This window comes from Trachypithecus francoisi, unplaced genomic scaffold, assembly GCF_009764315.1.
Source record: "Trachypithecus francoisi isolate TF-2019V2 unplaced genomic scaffold, Tfra_2.0 Lachesis_group6, whole genome shotgun sequence".
Lineage (NCBI taxonomy): Eukaryota > Metazoa > Chordata > Mammalia > Primates > Cercopithecidae > Trachypithecus > Trachypithecus francoisi.
The window spans coordinates 36818273-36834745 of record NW_022681471.1 but is presented as its reverse complement, the minus strand read 5'-3'; the positions used below and the strand labels follow the sequence as shown (position 1 = coordinate 36834745).

At 40.2% G+C, this 16473-nt stretch overlaps 1 protein-coding gene and 1 long non-coding RNA gene across 3 annotated transcripts in view; one reads left to right on the top strand and one right to left on the bottom strand.

The window, feature by feature from the left end:
• Positions 1-7946, bottom strand: part of LOC117078490 — a 100040-nt gene extending 92094 nt beyond the window's left edge. Inside the window, exon 1 of the long non-coding RNA XR_004434997.1 lies at positions 7839-7946. This is a non-coding gene — a long non-coding RNA (uncharacterized LOC117078490). The remainder of the gene's footprint in view (positions 1-7838) is intronic.
• A 135-nt stretch (positions 7947-8081) lies between these two features.
• PLS3 (plastin 3) overlaps positions 8082-16473 on the top strand; it is an 88918-nt gene continuing 80526 nt past the window's right edge. Inside the window, exon 1 of one of the 2 annotated variants that reach the window (XM_033202042.1) lies at positions 8082-8216. The gene's annotated coding sequence lies outside the window, so the exon portion shown is untranslated. The remainder of the gene's footprint in view (positions 8217-16473) is intronic. The other variant, XM_033202043.1, reaches the window with a different exon arrangement.

The window sequence follows — 16473 nt, the reverse complement described above, 5'->3', positions numbered from 1 at the left end:
TTAATTTACATCTCCTTTGTAGTAAGTTAAAGCACTACGTTCTTCTTTCAGTGACAGTGACAAAAATGGGATCATGCTAACCAAGAAGTGGATGAATTTATCTCCCAAGGCCTTTTGATTGCATGAGTTTAATTTCTTCTCTGCAATTACAGATCCTTTCATATCATATCCTCATTAGTATGGTTCTCCTTGTGCTTAACAGCCTAATTCTGTCAATCTTCCCTTTTTGAATAGCAGCTATATAGAGATACGTTAAATCAAACTAAAATTTTGCCTGAGGAAGTCTTTGTACTTGTATACTCGAATTCTTAAGTATAAACTGCAACCTAACTTGGTAGGTAAGCAAACTGAAAACCTAATTTAGGAATAGGCTTCTATAACAATAGCTGAGTCTCAGCCAATCACAGCCGCCATACTTCAACAACCACTCACAGGCAGCCAGCTGTTCAAACCCTTCTCAAATAAGGCAAAGGCCCAGCTGTTTCTGTATTCGCTTCTGTATTCTGTATGTCATTTTCCTGTTTCTGTCCATAAATCTTCTCTGACCATGGGGCAGCCCCAGAATCTCTGAATCTGTTCTGATTCTGGGGGCTAGCTAATTCTCTAATCGTTTTTGTTTTTCTTGCTCAGTTAAATTCTGTTAATTTTAACTTGTCTAAAGTAACAGATCTAATTCGCATATCATATAGTTCACCAATTAAAATGTACAATTCAATAGTTTAAAATTTATTCATAATAGTTACGCAACCATCACTTCAGTCTATTTTCGAATATTTTCATTACCCCAAAAAGGAACCCCATTAGCAGTCACTCCTCATTTCCCTCCAATTGCCCATACCCTAGGCAACCACTAATCTACTTTCTGTCTCTATGGATTTTCCCTTTTTGTACATTTTATATAAATGGAATCATACAATATGTGGTCTTTTGTTACTGGCCTCTTTCACTTAGCATAATGTTTTCAAGGTTCATCCATGGTGTCACACTGTCAATCTCTTTTTAAAGTCATTATTTTGCCTACTTAGTAGACACAGACCCAAATACTTAACTATAAGCATTCTTGGTAGAATAAACAGTTATAGCATTTAAAAATCTGATTATATTCTCTCTCTTTCTCTCTCTCTTTCTCTCTCTCTCACACACACACACACACACATAATGCAAGTACACACTCGTAAATTCACCAAAATTTGGCCTTACATATTCAGAAATCAATTAAACGCAATAGACTGGACATGACTGTTTCTTTAGAAGTCTGGCTAGTACTGTGGAAGATTATGGATAATCCTTATAAATTTTGAAATGTATGCTACAATTTATTCTGAAGGGTTGTTTGTATATGTTTAAAAGACTTTTTTAATAGCCTCCAATATTTCAAATTACATTCTAATAAAGGTTGAGGTTGAATATTTCACCAAAAAGAATGCTTTGTAGCCCAGACACACAAAATAATAACATCAAGTTGTATATCTGAGCTAGTGCACTCACCTACCTTAAATTCTCTGTAAGTTATAGGCATGTTATTAATAATACTTCCTTAAAAGCAAAATGTGATATGTGCCAATTAATTTTGTAAATCTCATTGAGGGAAGGATTATTATGGTTCTAACTAAAGTAACTGTCAAAATTACTGTAACCTGGCCAGGCAAGGTGACTCATGCCTGTAATGCCAGCACTTTGGGAGATGGGTGGATCAACTGATATCAGGAGTTTGAGACCAGACTGGCCAATATGATGAAACCCAGTCTCTACTAAAATATGAAAGTTAACCCAGTGTGGTGACGCACCTGTAATCCCATCTACTCAGGAGGCCCAAGAATGGATTGTACCCAGGAGTTGGAAGGTTGCAGTGAGCCGAGATTGCATCATTGCACTCCAGTCTGGGCGACAGAGCAAGCAAAAAAAAAAAATTACTGTCACTAAAAGCAAGACCTTCTGTAACTTGCAGTTTAATTAATGTAAGACAAGAGTCACAAATCTTTTATTTTCCTTCCCTCCTTCCCTGTCTCCCTCCCTCTCTCCTTCTCTTTCTCTCTCTCTTTCTCTCTTTTCTTTCTTTTTCTTTCTTTACTTTATTTATTATACTTTAAGTTCTAGGGTACATGTGCACAACATGCAGGCTTGTTACATATGTATACATGTGCCATGTTGGTGTGCTGCACCCGTTAACTCTACATTTACATTAGGTATATCTCCTAATGCTATCCCTCCCCTCTCCCCCGACCCCATGAGAGGCCCTGGTGTGTGATGTTCCCCTCTCTCTTTTCTTTTCTTTCTTTCCTTTCTTCCTTCTGCTTCCCTCCTTCCCTCCCTCCCTCCCTTCTTTCCTTCTTTCCTTCCTTCCTTCCTTCCTTCCTCCCTGCCTTCCTTCCTTCTTTACTTTTACTCTGTTGTCCGGGCTGGAGTTCAGTGATGATATCATAGCTCACTGCAGCCTCAACCTCCCAGCCTCAAGTGATCCTCCAACTTCAGCCTCCCAAGTAGCTGGAACTACAAGCATGTGCCACCACCATGTACGGCGAATTTTTGTATTTTTTGTAGAGACTAGGTTTTGCGATGTTGCCCAGGCTGGTCTCAAATTCCTGGGCTCAAGAGATCTACCCACCTCAGCTTCCGAAAGTGCTGGGATTACAGGCATGAGCCCGGCCCACAAGTCTTTTTAATCACTAAAGTAAGTATAACAAATATATTTTATCTTTTAAAAAGATTGCATGAATGAGATCCCAAGCAATCTTCCTTCCCATTGATGTTATCACTGCACCTTTGTGGCAGGCAAATCCTCAGTTTTTCTTTTCCAGATAAGAAGTAGAAGCCTGGAAAGAAAGCCCAAACTCAGAAACTCACCTAAAGCTGTCCTATTTAAATAAGGTTTAGCCTGGTTGGGTGCGGTGGCTCAGGCCCGTAATCCCAGTAGTTTGGGAGGCCCAGGCAGGTGGATTACTTGAGCCCAGGTATTCAAGTTCAGCCTAGACAGCATGGCAAAACTCCATCTCTACAAAATAAAATAAAATAAAATAAAATAGGTCGGGTGTGGTGGCACAAGCCTGTAGTCCCAGCTACTTGGGAGACTGAGGTGGGAGAATAACCTGAGCCTGGGAAATTGAGGCTTCAGCGAGCCATGATCGTGCCACTGCACTCCAACCTGGGTGACAGAGCGAGACCCTGCCAAAAAAAAAGTATTGCCATACATAGTGAACTGTAACCTAGATATGTAAACACACTGTAACCCTTACTTGTAAAATTACTGAGTTTTGGCCAATCAAAGGCAGCCAACTGTTCAAACTGAGTTCAAATAAAGCAAATGCCAAGCTATAACCAATCCAACTGTTGCTGTACACCCCACTTCCATTTTCTGTATGTCACTTTTTTCTGTCCATAAATTCTCTCTGAACATGTGGCAGCACCAGAGTGTCTCTGCACCTAGTCTGGTTTGGGGTGGCTGCCCCATTATTCATTGCTCAATTAAGCTATATTAATTTAATTTGTGTGAAGTTTTTCTTTTACCACTTCCTAGGAATGAAATGGTTTTCATTTCTACTTACCTATGTTAAGTCTTACCCATCTTTTTCAAGCCTAGCTCAAGTTCCATTGCACAAAGGATGCCTTCTATAACTGCTTTAGCCCTATTACTCTCATTCTTTTCAGCCTACATACAGTACTTCTTATATATTCTATCATCTTGAATTGTTTTCTCTTTCAGTTATGTGGACTTTGATCTTGAATTAATATTAGACTATTAATTCATTGTGGTTTGAGACCATACTTTTTCTGTGTAGCTTATAAGTTATCTGACTGATTAATTAGATATTTAACAGCCAGAAAATCGGGGGGGGGGGGTGACACTTTAATTTTGAGCATTTCCAGTGATGATAGTGACCTTTATTAAATCTATATATTATAAAGTCCATACTGATTAAATATGTCCTAATCTTATTAAAGATACTTCAATTGATTTTTTGTCTTTTTTTGTTTTGTTTTTTCTTATTCTCAGATACTGATAATTATTCTTTTTTTTACAAGTGAATATCTGAAATAACCTTGGACATGTCAGAGTAATTTCTTTATGTGAATGTGCGTGTAAGATAGTTGGCCTGCATTAGCAAACATTCAGATTCATAATAACCTTTAGGTTTGAAAAATATTTGACAATTGCCTATTCACTATTAATATTCATGTACTATATATGTGTACATTTTGAGCTGGAAACATAAAAGCAATTCACTAATAAACAGTGGTAATAACTGTTCAAATCTGTATCCTATGGGTCAAAAAAAAAATTAAGAATTGTCCAGGTCTTTCAAGACTTCCTCTATGCCAAATATTTTAAATATAAGAGAAACCTTTAAAATCATACTTAATTTTAATAAAATGTCATCTCACAGCATACTGAATAAAAAGAGGAATTAGGATCAATCCAAGAACCTAAAATATCACAACATGGAATAGAATTATCCATGAATTAAAAAGATGATTTTAAAAAAGGATAATTCCTTGAAAATAATCTGATAAAATAAAATACAATTAATTAAAACAAATTAGTACACAATTGTACATTTAGAGACTGAGAAAACAATTAGGTGTGTTAGAAAAATGATTTAGTATTGAATTGATCAAGATTCTTTAAGTTATTCCTGACTTATATAAAGTTTGTGCAGCAAAATCATATTTTAATAGACTACAGAAAGGAGGTTTTAAAAAAATTGATAAAAATAATCCCGGGCAGGGCGAGGAAAAGAAGAAAAAATAAAGTAAAATAAAATAAAAAATGGATAAAAAGTTCAAGCCAGTGGTCGGGCACGGTGGCTAATGTCTATAATCCCAGCACTTTGGGAGGCCGAGGTAAGTGGATCACCTGAGGTCAGAAGTTTGAGAGAAGCCTGGCCAACATGGTGAAACCCCATCTCTATTGACAAAACAAAAATTAGCCAGGTGTGGTGGCAGGTGCCTATGGTACCAGCTACCTGGGAGGCTGAGGCAGGAGAATCGCTTGAACCCGGGAGGCAGAGGTTGCAATGAGCTGAGACTGTGCCATTGCACTCCAGCCTGTGTGACAAGAGTGAAACTCTGTCTCAAGAGAAAAAAAAAAGTTCAAGCCAGCAATGACATGTTAAGAATAAAAAATTAAAAATGGATAAAAGAGGAAACTGACAACTTTAGGAAAATTTCAGGGAAAAATTTAGACTATGTACACATAATACTTTGTGAACTAGACTGGGGAGAGTGTTGGTGTTGGGCAGAAAAATAGGAAAAACAGCAAGGAAAAGGGAGATGTGCATATCAAAGGAGGAAAGAAAGGTAGTTGGGACAGACAAAAAACCTAAGAGGGATATTGGAGCCTTTCTATGATATCAACGGAGGACAGGAAGAATAAATAGTTTTCAAAATTTTGCGATATTGACTTTAAGTGATTTATTACAAAGGCATTAGGATTGAAAATTGGAAACGGAAGAAAAGGTAAAAACTCTTAGGTTATTGATTCACAAGGTCTGTGAGAGTCCTATATATATTAATAGCTTTTTGTTGCTGTTGTTTAACAAGAATAAACTCATAAAATAACCATTAGTTCAACAAACATTTACTGAACTCCTATGTGTCAAGAACTAGGCAAGTCACTGTCAAAATGAATTAAAACCTATAAGCAACATCTGTGCAGGTTTTTTGATATAGATAAGAAAACAATCAACTTTGGGTTACTTGTGAATGATCCTCTGTGAAGTAAACTGATTGTGTGAAAGATTATAAAGAAATGCTGTTTAAGAGCTTTGAACCTGGGCTCCTTTCTTCCAGCAAAATGCTAAACTTTGAAAAGGTACTTTAGATTCTGGGCTACACAAAGGTAGCTTAGTTACATCAAACTGGCTGGCTATCTTAATAGTACTCATTAAGATGGAGTTCTACCTGGATTATATAGTAGAGCTTGTTAAACAGGAATCTCAACTAGCATCCAAATAGGTGCTTCTGTGTTTAGGGAGTGTTTTATCTGTTGGAAAGTTACTGAGGCAATGAGAACTAATGCCATCAGCTAGGTACTCTGCAGCTTTGAAACTATGGACTATTGCATTTCAATTAAAATGACATTTCTTGACTGAATTCCGACATCCTCAGTGGTAGTGGTGAATGAGCACTTTTATCAAGTATAGATTCTATTAAGCTTTTTAAAAATTTTTATTAATTTTTTTTGTAGAGATGAGGTCTTGCTCTGTTGTCCAGGCTGGTCTTGAACTCCTGGTCTCATGCAATCCTCCCACCGCACAGCCTCCCAAAGTGCTGGATTACAGGCGTGAGCTACCCCACTTGGCTCTATGTAAGCTTTTTTGAATAAAAAACAGGAACCGTAAATAGCATATACATAGGATTCTTAATATTTTTACTTTAAATTCTAGAATTTGAAAAATAAACTAAAATTGAATACAACGTAATTGAGATAAATATATCTGCACTGGAAAATTTAGCTTACAGAGTCCCTTCATGCTATAGCTCAGTCTGTAATTTTAAGTTTAAGAGCAGGTGGAAGCTCTTCAGCGGTGACTGACAGACACCATAAAAGGTAGAAAACCGAAGGAGCCTATTTCCTGCATCAAAAAATTTTTTGTGAAGAATTCCAGAAGTCACACCAAACCTTGGGCCAATTACTGAATGCTAGAAATCTCATTTGGAAGCTTACTGTAAATGTGTGTGGCAACACACTGACTCCATGTTCAATCCGACGCCAACATGTTGAAATCAGTATTTTTGTCCTGACCCAAACCTGAACCAGTAGAAAATCTCCCATAACAGAAATTCAATGTTTGTGAAAGCATGATTGCCCTCTCATTTCTTTTTCACCTTCCTGTGCCTTTCATAAGTTCTTCCAGTTCGTTAATCATTAATTAATATTTAACAAGGCTTTTTCCTACTGCCAAGTCCTCTGCTAGTCTAGCCTTTAGGCAATACACGAACTCCCCAAGTTCTTCCCTTTTAAGAAGCCTTGGCACTCACTACAGATTAATTTATCTAAGGAAATTCATAATGGCAGACGAAATAGGGGTTGCTTTTCAAGAATATTCAATTTTAAAGCGTTTCAGCATTTTTTCCTGGTATATGTGAAATGTGACTTAATTGAACTAATTTTAAATGTTGACAGAACTTTCCAAGCACACATTTCCTGAACAAAATGGTTACAACTGGAACAGGAAAGGGCTTAGACTTTTTCTTCTACAGCTATCCCACAAGTCAGTCTCTTGACCTGACCCTGCAGAATCCCTCAAACTCTGGCTCTCTGAGTTGATTTTGGATCTACGATGAGCCATAGGTTTGGAATGCAGATAACCTCCACGTGTATTAATGAAAGAGGTCAGCTATGACGTAGAAGCCATCTCCTGGGCAGAGAAGGAGAAGAAATGGCAGTCTGGGGAGCAGTAACATGTCTCCAAGTTTTCTCTGGTGAAAGGAGACTGATGAGAATTGATACCCATTTCCGGTCAAAAGAGTAGAACCAAGGTACTTCCAACTACCTCCTCTCACCCCTCTCCGCATGGACAAACATACCAGACAGGTGATGTGGGCTAACAATTTACTTGGCATGAGGCCAAAGGCTTGAGCCCTGCCCTGCCCATATTCTTCTCCTTTGACTTCTTAAGGAAAGGAATGATTGCTGATGTTTCCCTCTGCGCCCTTTGACACCTGGACTGATTGTTGCAGATGTAATTAGGAATGTTCCCCCAACATGCCGTTATTTTTCTCACGATTCTGGGAGAAACTGTACCCCTCCCCCATAGACTTATATAGGTGGCATTCAAATTCTCGTCCGCAACTTTTTCATATTTTTATTAATCCCATAAGATTTTGTGAATACGTACTCCGAGCCAGGCACGTTGGACTTCTAACTTCTTCTTAGCCCAAGTAGGAAGGGGAGACTCAGGCGCTGGGGACCATTCTCCTCTCCCTGCTGCAGAGTTGCAGTCCCTATCCCTCCTGGGTGCCCATCCCCGTGCCTATTTTCCTGGATCCCCACCCAGTTGATGTGACAGGCTCGTGGCCCAATCCCCTTCCTGGTTCCCAGGCCGACTGCTAGCACCACCCGAGCCAATGGCGGCGGCCGAGGGGCGGAGGGGGCTGGCAGGAGGGGAGGGAGCGCTGGCTTTAGAACCAGAGCCGCAAAGATTCCGAGGTGCAGAAGTTGTCTGAGTGCGTTGGTCGGCGGCTGTCGGGCCAGACCTAGGACTCTGCGACTTTACGTAAGTGCTTTGTAGGCGCCGGCGGGCACTAGGGGAGCGGGTTTCCTGGGCGTGGGCAGGAGTGGTCCTGGGGAGAGCATCTCGATTAAGCTCAGCAGGAACGTGCCTCGCACCGCGGGGCGGGGGTTGGGGGAGAGGGAGGTCGGAGAAATTTCAGTTGGAGCCCTCGGGTGCCCGGGCGATCGGTCGCTACCGAAATGGGTGTGGGAGTGACGGGGAGTTTCCCTACCAGCACCCGCCGCAAACACGTTTTCTGCTCTTCACTGTATTAAGTGGTTCTTTCTTACTAGTTACTCTTAACTTGTTGCCAGTCGTGGGCTGGAAGGCTAGACGCCAACCTTGCCCTGATTCCCCTCCGCGGCTGCGGCCCCGAAGTGGAAAAGGAGCGCACAACTTCCCTCTGTCGTCCTTCTCCAGCTACTGCCATACCCCTCCCCTCCCGCCCGGACTCAGGAAATCCCGGAGCCAGCAGCCTGCTGCTCCTCCAGCTCCCACAGGCCAGCCTCGGGTGACCTGGCTGGCTTAAGCCGACCCTGGGGCTCTGGAGAGGGGGGGCCGTGGCTGAAGGAAGGAACGAGGTTTGGGTTGCCTGCCTTCTGCTTGCTTCCCTCGTCCTTAGCGAGAGCGTCGCGATCGCACCTCATCTCCCTATGAGTAAGCACTTTTTTTTCCTTTCAGTAGGAGAACATCTCTGGGCCAGTGGGGCAGTACCTTTCCCTTCTCCCCTGTCCCCACATCCCCTGTCCTTTTTTCAGCTCCTTTGGCTCTGCGGCCCCAGGCGCGCGGTCGGGGCGGCGGCAGTCCCGGACCTCTCCGACTCTTGGAGAGGGAGAGCCGAAGGGGCGACGGGAGGGAGGTAATATGCGCCCCCCACCCCCAGCCTTTCCCCGCACAGCTGCACTTGCCTGTGTTTACTTTTCTCCACCCGCAGTACTTAAGCGCTCTAATGAGAAGCCCGGGGACGCCGACCACCCCCGCCCTGGCTTCTCGCCAGTCCCAAAGTTGCTGCCGCAGTCGCTGCTCCAGTGTGCTGGCGGTTCCGACCGCCGGGCTCCGGGACGTAAGATGATCCCAGCCCGGGAGGTGGAGTGGGGGTGAATGGCATCTGACTCTAGCCTTATGTGATGCTCCTTGCCTTTCACCTAAGCACCACGATATCCCCATGGGTGCAGAAGGTTGAGCTTTTGCAAAAGGTTGAGCTTGGAGCTAAGTGGGTTGGAGAGCCTCACCATTTAGCATCAGACAGACGGGATGCTGGGGGCGCCCGGCCTGTTAAGAGGGATGGGGAGGAGGGAAGAGAGCCTGGCTAACAGTAGGTAGAAAATGTAGGGAAAAGTAAAAACTATTGAGGAGCCAGCACTTACTCCACTTTGCTGGATGTCACAATGGACTGGGGAGGCTAAACTTGATCCTCGAGATGCAGTTTATGGTGAATTCCAGCAAAGTGGCTGGAGCCCCACACATACCAATTGGAATCACGTGCCCCAAGTCTCTGATGTGGTGGTCACATGACGTCTTTTTACGTTAAAGCTGGAATGTAATGGTTGAGGCCCATATTCCAAAAACCACCTCTACGTTTGAAAAAAAAAGTCGGGAGAAGTGTGAACTAGCTTCTAATCAAGGAATTCTACTAGGATTTTGGATGAGGGGACCAGAAAGGGAATTTGGTGCTCAGCTTTTATCCAAAACAAAAACAGGAGCTGTTTTTAAAATAAAGGATTGAAATATATGTGAGTTGGGACATGTATCTCCTGTGTTCTTCAATCTCATGGTTTTTCTAAATTAAAAAAAATCTTACTAATTATTTTCTAGGGAAGTCATCCTTTTACTCATGCCTCATTTTGTCCCTGAATGCTAGATTTGAAGCTATATCCCACAAGATGGTGTTAAAAAGTAAGGCTCTGTTCATCTTCCTTGGTCTGGCCTATATTTTAATTAAACTGTTCCCTATTTTAGGCATCTACTTAAAGGTGGTAGATAACCTCTTGACTAAAATTAACCAATTATTTGTGGTTTTGAATTAATTAGATTAGAAATCATGCACAAAAACTGTGGATAGTAAATTTGATACATCGAGTTGGTTGGGTTTTTGCCTGTCAGTGGTTTGGTAGAATAATGAGAGGACACTGAAACGACTTTCCCATATTGACCTACACCCGCCCAAGTGGCCCAAGTTAAGGTTGCTGCTGGAAAACGTGGCAATTTGGCTATTCAGATTATATATTACAGAGTATAGAAGAGGAGCCTCTGAGGTCAAGAGTTTAAAAGCTTTGCTTATCTGGAAGGAAGGAAGGAGGGAGGGAGGGAAGGAAGGAAGGAAGGAAGGAAGGAAGGAAGGAAGGAAGGAAGGAAGGACTGACCTGGTTGATGCGTATTCAGCCTTGGAAACAACTAGGGCAGAAGATATTTAAGAGATTCTGACTTTGTATTCTTTTGCCAAAAACCCTTTGTCTCCTGCAGCAGCCTCTGAATGACTGCAGCACTCCATTTTCTTGCTGTTCATCCGTTTCTGAGCCCGAAAACTAGAACAACCTTAAAGCACATAGTTCTGATCCCAAGGCTAGCTTTGTGGCACAGATTAGCTGGAAATGGATTTAAGGTGCACCTGAGTTACTAGAGTTAAGTACACTGGTAGATAGACCCCTCTAGTGGAAGTGAGGTGATAATATAATTTTAGATTGAAATAATAAATGTTTAACCTCAAAAAAAGCGAGTTATTACCACTCAACCAGGTTAAAGTGGTAGGGGGATAAGTTCTTTTTTAAGTATTGTGAAATCATGTCCAAACAGAATCATCGCTAGGCTGTAATCCACAGTTTTTCATTGTCTTGGGATGCCTACTCATTGAACACCATCCCCCAATATTGCTGACGTCCTTTTTTGGTGGTATGATCTAATGAGTCCAAATTCTTATTGAAATTAGGGGGCTGGGAGTAAAATTCTCAATTTTTACTGTTAGATCTAGCAGATAGCAACCCCTTACTTTACCTGAGGTGGGGAACTATTAATAAGTAAATGATGTTTTGCCTTGACTTCATACAGACGATCAACATTGAAGTCCAAAGTCTCTAGTCTGATGTAACCATTTAGATTCAATTGATAAAAATGACTAGGCTTATTGCATTTTGGGTAGAAGGATTAATTGTAACCAGTGAGTAATAATTTGGGTGAGATTAAGCCTCTTCTACAAGTGGTTACACGCACATTAGACTTTGACTGTGACTATTTATACTGGCAGAATGTCAGTATCCAGGGCACTATCAGAAACCCACTGAGATTTTTCTCCCGGGCGAACAGAAACCTGTTACTGAAAAGAAAAGGGCAACTTGGCCATGGTGCTTGAGCACCAAAGTGGTTCTTTTGGTGACACTGAGAGGGTACAAGAAGAAAGTCCATTTGCCATTATCCCATATTATGTTTTAGGCATTATTTCTACTTGGATTTTCATGAAATGTACTGACAGTGTTCTTAGCACATATGATAAATTCATGAGTTTGCTATTGTGTTTGATCTAGCATAATCTATGTGGAATGTATAAGCCGAACTGTTTGTTTCTTTTTTGCTGTTTGGTACAGATTCCGAAAGTAGCTGGTATAAATAAAATTTGAAAATGAATATCTCTCAATACATGACAACATGGGGTATCTGTTTTTAGAATTATGTTGTCTTTGGTCATATGACAATTTTTCTTTTGGTGAAGAGTGATCCAGAAGGCAAAATTTTTGATCTGTGAAAATAATACAACTTATTTAGAAGAAGTCAGCTGGGTCATGTTTTGAGTCTGTATTATTCTAGACAGTGATATACCATGTAATGTATATTCAGTGTGTTGGAGGTTTCAAAGCTTTTTTGATACATTACAATGTTGGAAGCTCTTTTATATACCAGTGGTCATGACTAGCTGATTTTAGTTATGAGAGTGCTTTGGTTAAAGTTATGGAAACAGTCTAATCGTGAAATGTCAGTCTTAGGAGAAGATCTGATCATACTTGGGCCAATTTATTTTAGTTATGGAGGTGAGACAATTTCAAAAGATTCATGATAAATGTAGTAATACCAAATTTTGCCTTAGTCTTGACACTTGAAAGGTAAATATTAGTAAGTATAAACTGTTTTAGGGATGAAGAAGCATTGTTAGTATATGAAAATGAAAATACTAATTTCGTTGAACTTGCCCTCAGAGGAACTAGATTCTAGATAGGGCTCTGCCATTGACTCATAATTTGACCTTCAGAAAGTCATTTAAAATTATTATATTGATAACTAATTGAATACATACATGTGCCAGACACCATTCATGCTTTTGTTTATAAAAAGAGAGGATTGCTCAAGCTTTTTGGTTTGCTGGGTTTTATTTTTTCAAATATTCATAATCTGGCTTATTTCAGTTATCAGTTGACTTTTCAAACTTTGACGCAATTGCATTGATCCAAGCTAAATACTTTGTTGGCAAATTGATGACTATTCAGGAAACTGATTCAGTGGGTTATTCCATGACTAATGTTAGTTCTTTAAAATAAAGAGGTGCCATTTATATAATTCCTTGACAGCGATTTTTGGTGCATTAAGCCTACTGATTTTATAATATGAGAAACCTTACATTTTCTTAAAAGTTTAGAAATTTATATGATAATAAGGATGGTAGTGTTGTTTATTGGAAAAGCATTGAGCATAGAATTTAGGGTCTTTTAGTCCTTTGCAGTCTGGACAGATAGATTATCTTAAGTAAATCGTTGAAATTTTCTGTGGTCATATCTGGGTTTCACTTTATTTTTAAGCCATGTGATTCCAATCTATGTATTTCACAGGCATGGTGAAAGGATAAGTGAGAAACGTGAAGCTTCGGCTTTTAAGTAGACAGGTGCTGTATAAATTCAAAGTACTGAAGCAGTATATCACAGAAACACTAAAGCTTTAACAAGAGTTTATAGAAATGGCAGGGTTCTCATCACGTAAGTCTTGCCACATTTTTCTTTGTCTATAAAAGTTCTCCAGCCATCCAATTTTTACAAGCAAAGGAAAAATAAAGCCAGACATATTATAGTGAAAAATAAGAGAATAGGTTGATAACAATAGAATAAAAACGTACATGTGATACTTTCTTCTTCTTCTTCTTCTTATTATTATTTTGAGATGGAGTCTCACTCTGTCGCCCAGGCTGGAATGCAATGTCGTGATCTCGGCTTACTGCAACCTCTGCCTCCCGGGTTCAAGTGATTCTTGTGCCTCAGTCTCCTGAGTACCTGGGATTACAGGCGCGTACCACCACGCCCGGCTAACTTTTGTATTTTTAGTAGAAACAAGCTTTCACCATGTTGGTCAGGCTGGTCTAGAACTCCTGACCTTGTGATCTGTCCGCCTTGGCCTCCCGAAGTGCTAGGATTACAGGCATGAGCTACCGCGCTCAGCCCATGTGATACTTTCTTCTATTTCTTACCTCAAATATTGTGCAAAGTGGCCCGTTAAAGCCATTAATTGGGTGATGTTTTTCCCCTTTTTAACTGACTACTGAGTAGAATTTTGGTTTTCAATGGTAATTGTTACAGAGTCCATTGGCTTACCATACCTCATTTTTAGTTTTGTGATTGCCCAAAATGGGAGGTTTCATGTAAAAAAACCTCATAAAAAATCAAATTTTTCCTCCTCATAATTGCAGTCTAAAGGAGGACAACATGCAGGTATGGGAAACTGCATAGTGGAAGAGAGAATCTATACATTTAAGTAGCATGCCATGAATAACACAGAAAATGGCCTGGCACGGTGGCTCACAGCTGTCATCCCAACACTTTGGGAGGCCGAGGTGGGTGGATCACTTCAGGCCAGGAGACCAGCCTAGCCAAAGTGGTGAAACCCCGTCTACTAAAATACAAAAAATTAGCCAAGCACGGTGGCATGGGCTTGTAGTCCCAGCTACCCGAGAGGCTGAGGTGGGAGGATTGCTTGAGCCTGGGAAGCGGAGGTTACAGTAAGCCGAAATCGCGCCATTGCACTCCAAGCCTGGGCGACTGAGTGAGACCCCGCCTCAAAAGAAAAAAAAAAAAAAGAAACCAGAAAATGTGGGAAGTTAAGTTGAAAAATTAACACCCTCAAAGCTATTAACTTGGATTTTCTTTTCTTTTCTTCTTTTTTTGTTTTTTGAGTCAGGTTTTCACTCTGTCGCCCATTCATACTCTGTCCAGTTCATTGAAAATACAAGTCTGATTCCCTTAAGCTGTGATATTCATACACACACATGAGTATATATACACTTATGTGTGTATATGTATATTATATAAAGTTTTATGTGATATATAAATATAATATAAAGTTTTTACTTTCTGTAAAATAAAATTTGTTAGGGCCATATAATAGTTTTGAATATTCATATTATTGTGTTCCGCATTATAAGCCCTAATTACATGGTGTTGCACTCAGATTGATATTCTGCTGTTGACACTGAAAATAACGCTTTCATTCACAGATGAATGTAATTTTCAAGCTTTTTTCCTGTATTTCTTAACTTGCTTGAATGTTCCCATTTTTACCATTTCTTATTGTTCATTTTAATATTTTGGGGCTTGTGTTTCACATCAGGAAGAATTACCATTATAGGGTGCAAAGAATTTGCTCAGAGGTGAAAATTATACGAAATTGTCCCTAGGGCACATCCTATTGCTATAATATTCAATACATACGAATTAATCTACTGGGAAAGTGTCTTACGTAGTGTGTACTTTAAAGATGTTTTCAATTACTTTGCTTTGGATTAGAAAAATTCAAGGTAAGTATAATTGAAAATGCTCATATTTTTATGTTTATTTTATATGTAGAAAGAGACATCTTTAAAAATTGGAATAACACTATATCCCATTCTTTTCATTTATTACATTATAAACATGTTTCCAAGTGATCAAATATTTTAAAAAATGTTTAAAATAAAAAAAGTTTAAAATCACTGCACTATATTTTATATAATGACTATTTCATCATTTATTTCACTAATTCCAAGTTGTTGGACATTTGTTTCCATATCTTATAGATAATGCTTCAGTAAACATTCTTGATCGGGCCGGGCGCGGTGGCTCAAGCCTGTAATCCCAGCACTTTGGGAGGCCGAGACGGGCGAATCACAAGGTCAGGAGATCGAGACCATCCTGGCTAACCCGGTGAACCCCGTCTCTACTAAAAAAGTATAAAAAACTAGCCGGGCGAGGTGGCGGGTGCCTGTGGTCCCAGCTACTCGGAAGGCTGAGGCAGGAGAATGGCGTAAACCCGGGAGGCGGAGCTTGCAGTGAGCTGAGATCCGGCCACTGCACTCCAGCCTGGGCGACAGAGCGAGACTCCGCCTCAAAAAAAAAAAAAAAAAAAAAATTCTTGATCGAACATGATTTTGCACTCTGTCATTATTTCTTAGAAGAGAAGTCACCAAGATTGTTTTAAAGATGAATTCCTTTGATGGTCTCTGAAATTTAAATATTGGCTTAAACGAAAAGATAGCCTTGATTTCAGTGGCATTTAAAAAAAGAAGGCTAGGTGTGGTGGCTCAGTTCTGTAATCTCAACACGTTGGGAGGCCAAGGCAGGCAGATCACTTGAGGTCAGGAGTTCGAGACCAGCCTGGCCAACATGGCAAAACTCTGTTTGTACTAAAAATACAAAAGAATTAGCTGAGCATGTTGGCACACGCCTGTAATCCCAGCTACTCGGGAGGCTGAGGCAGGAGAATCACTTGAACCCAGGAGGTGGAGGTTGCAGTGAGCCAAGATTGCGCCACTACACTCCAGCCTGGACAACAGAGCAAGACTCTGTTTCAAAAAAGAAAGAAAAGAAAAGGCAATTCTTTATATAGTGTATTGTATCATATGTGACTCTAAACTGGAACTTGTTTAGGTAAAGTATATGTCTTGGAAGTATTTTGGTTTTCTCTGATCTAGTTAGCAGGTGCAAAGCAGGATGAGGTAGAATCCTGTGCCGTGTACAATCATAGGAAGTTCTGTTTTTTGAAACGGAACTGTTAATGGGGGAAGGGAGACACGTTTGTTTTTAAGAAGCCTTCATGTTTCATATTATTATAAAACTCAGTTCAAGTATACAAAGCTTATTTGTGCCCATGAGCATTCAGTATCCTAAAGAAACATTTAATCCTGTTGTTGGCTAAATGACTATTTGCTGATATGCCCTTTTATCTCAGGCTATTAGTTTCTTAAGGTACTTTGATATTACTCAATAAACTACAGTTAAACTAAGAGTTTTACATTTCATTCAGGTTGCTTAAATAA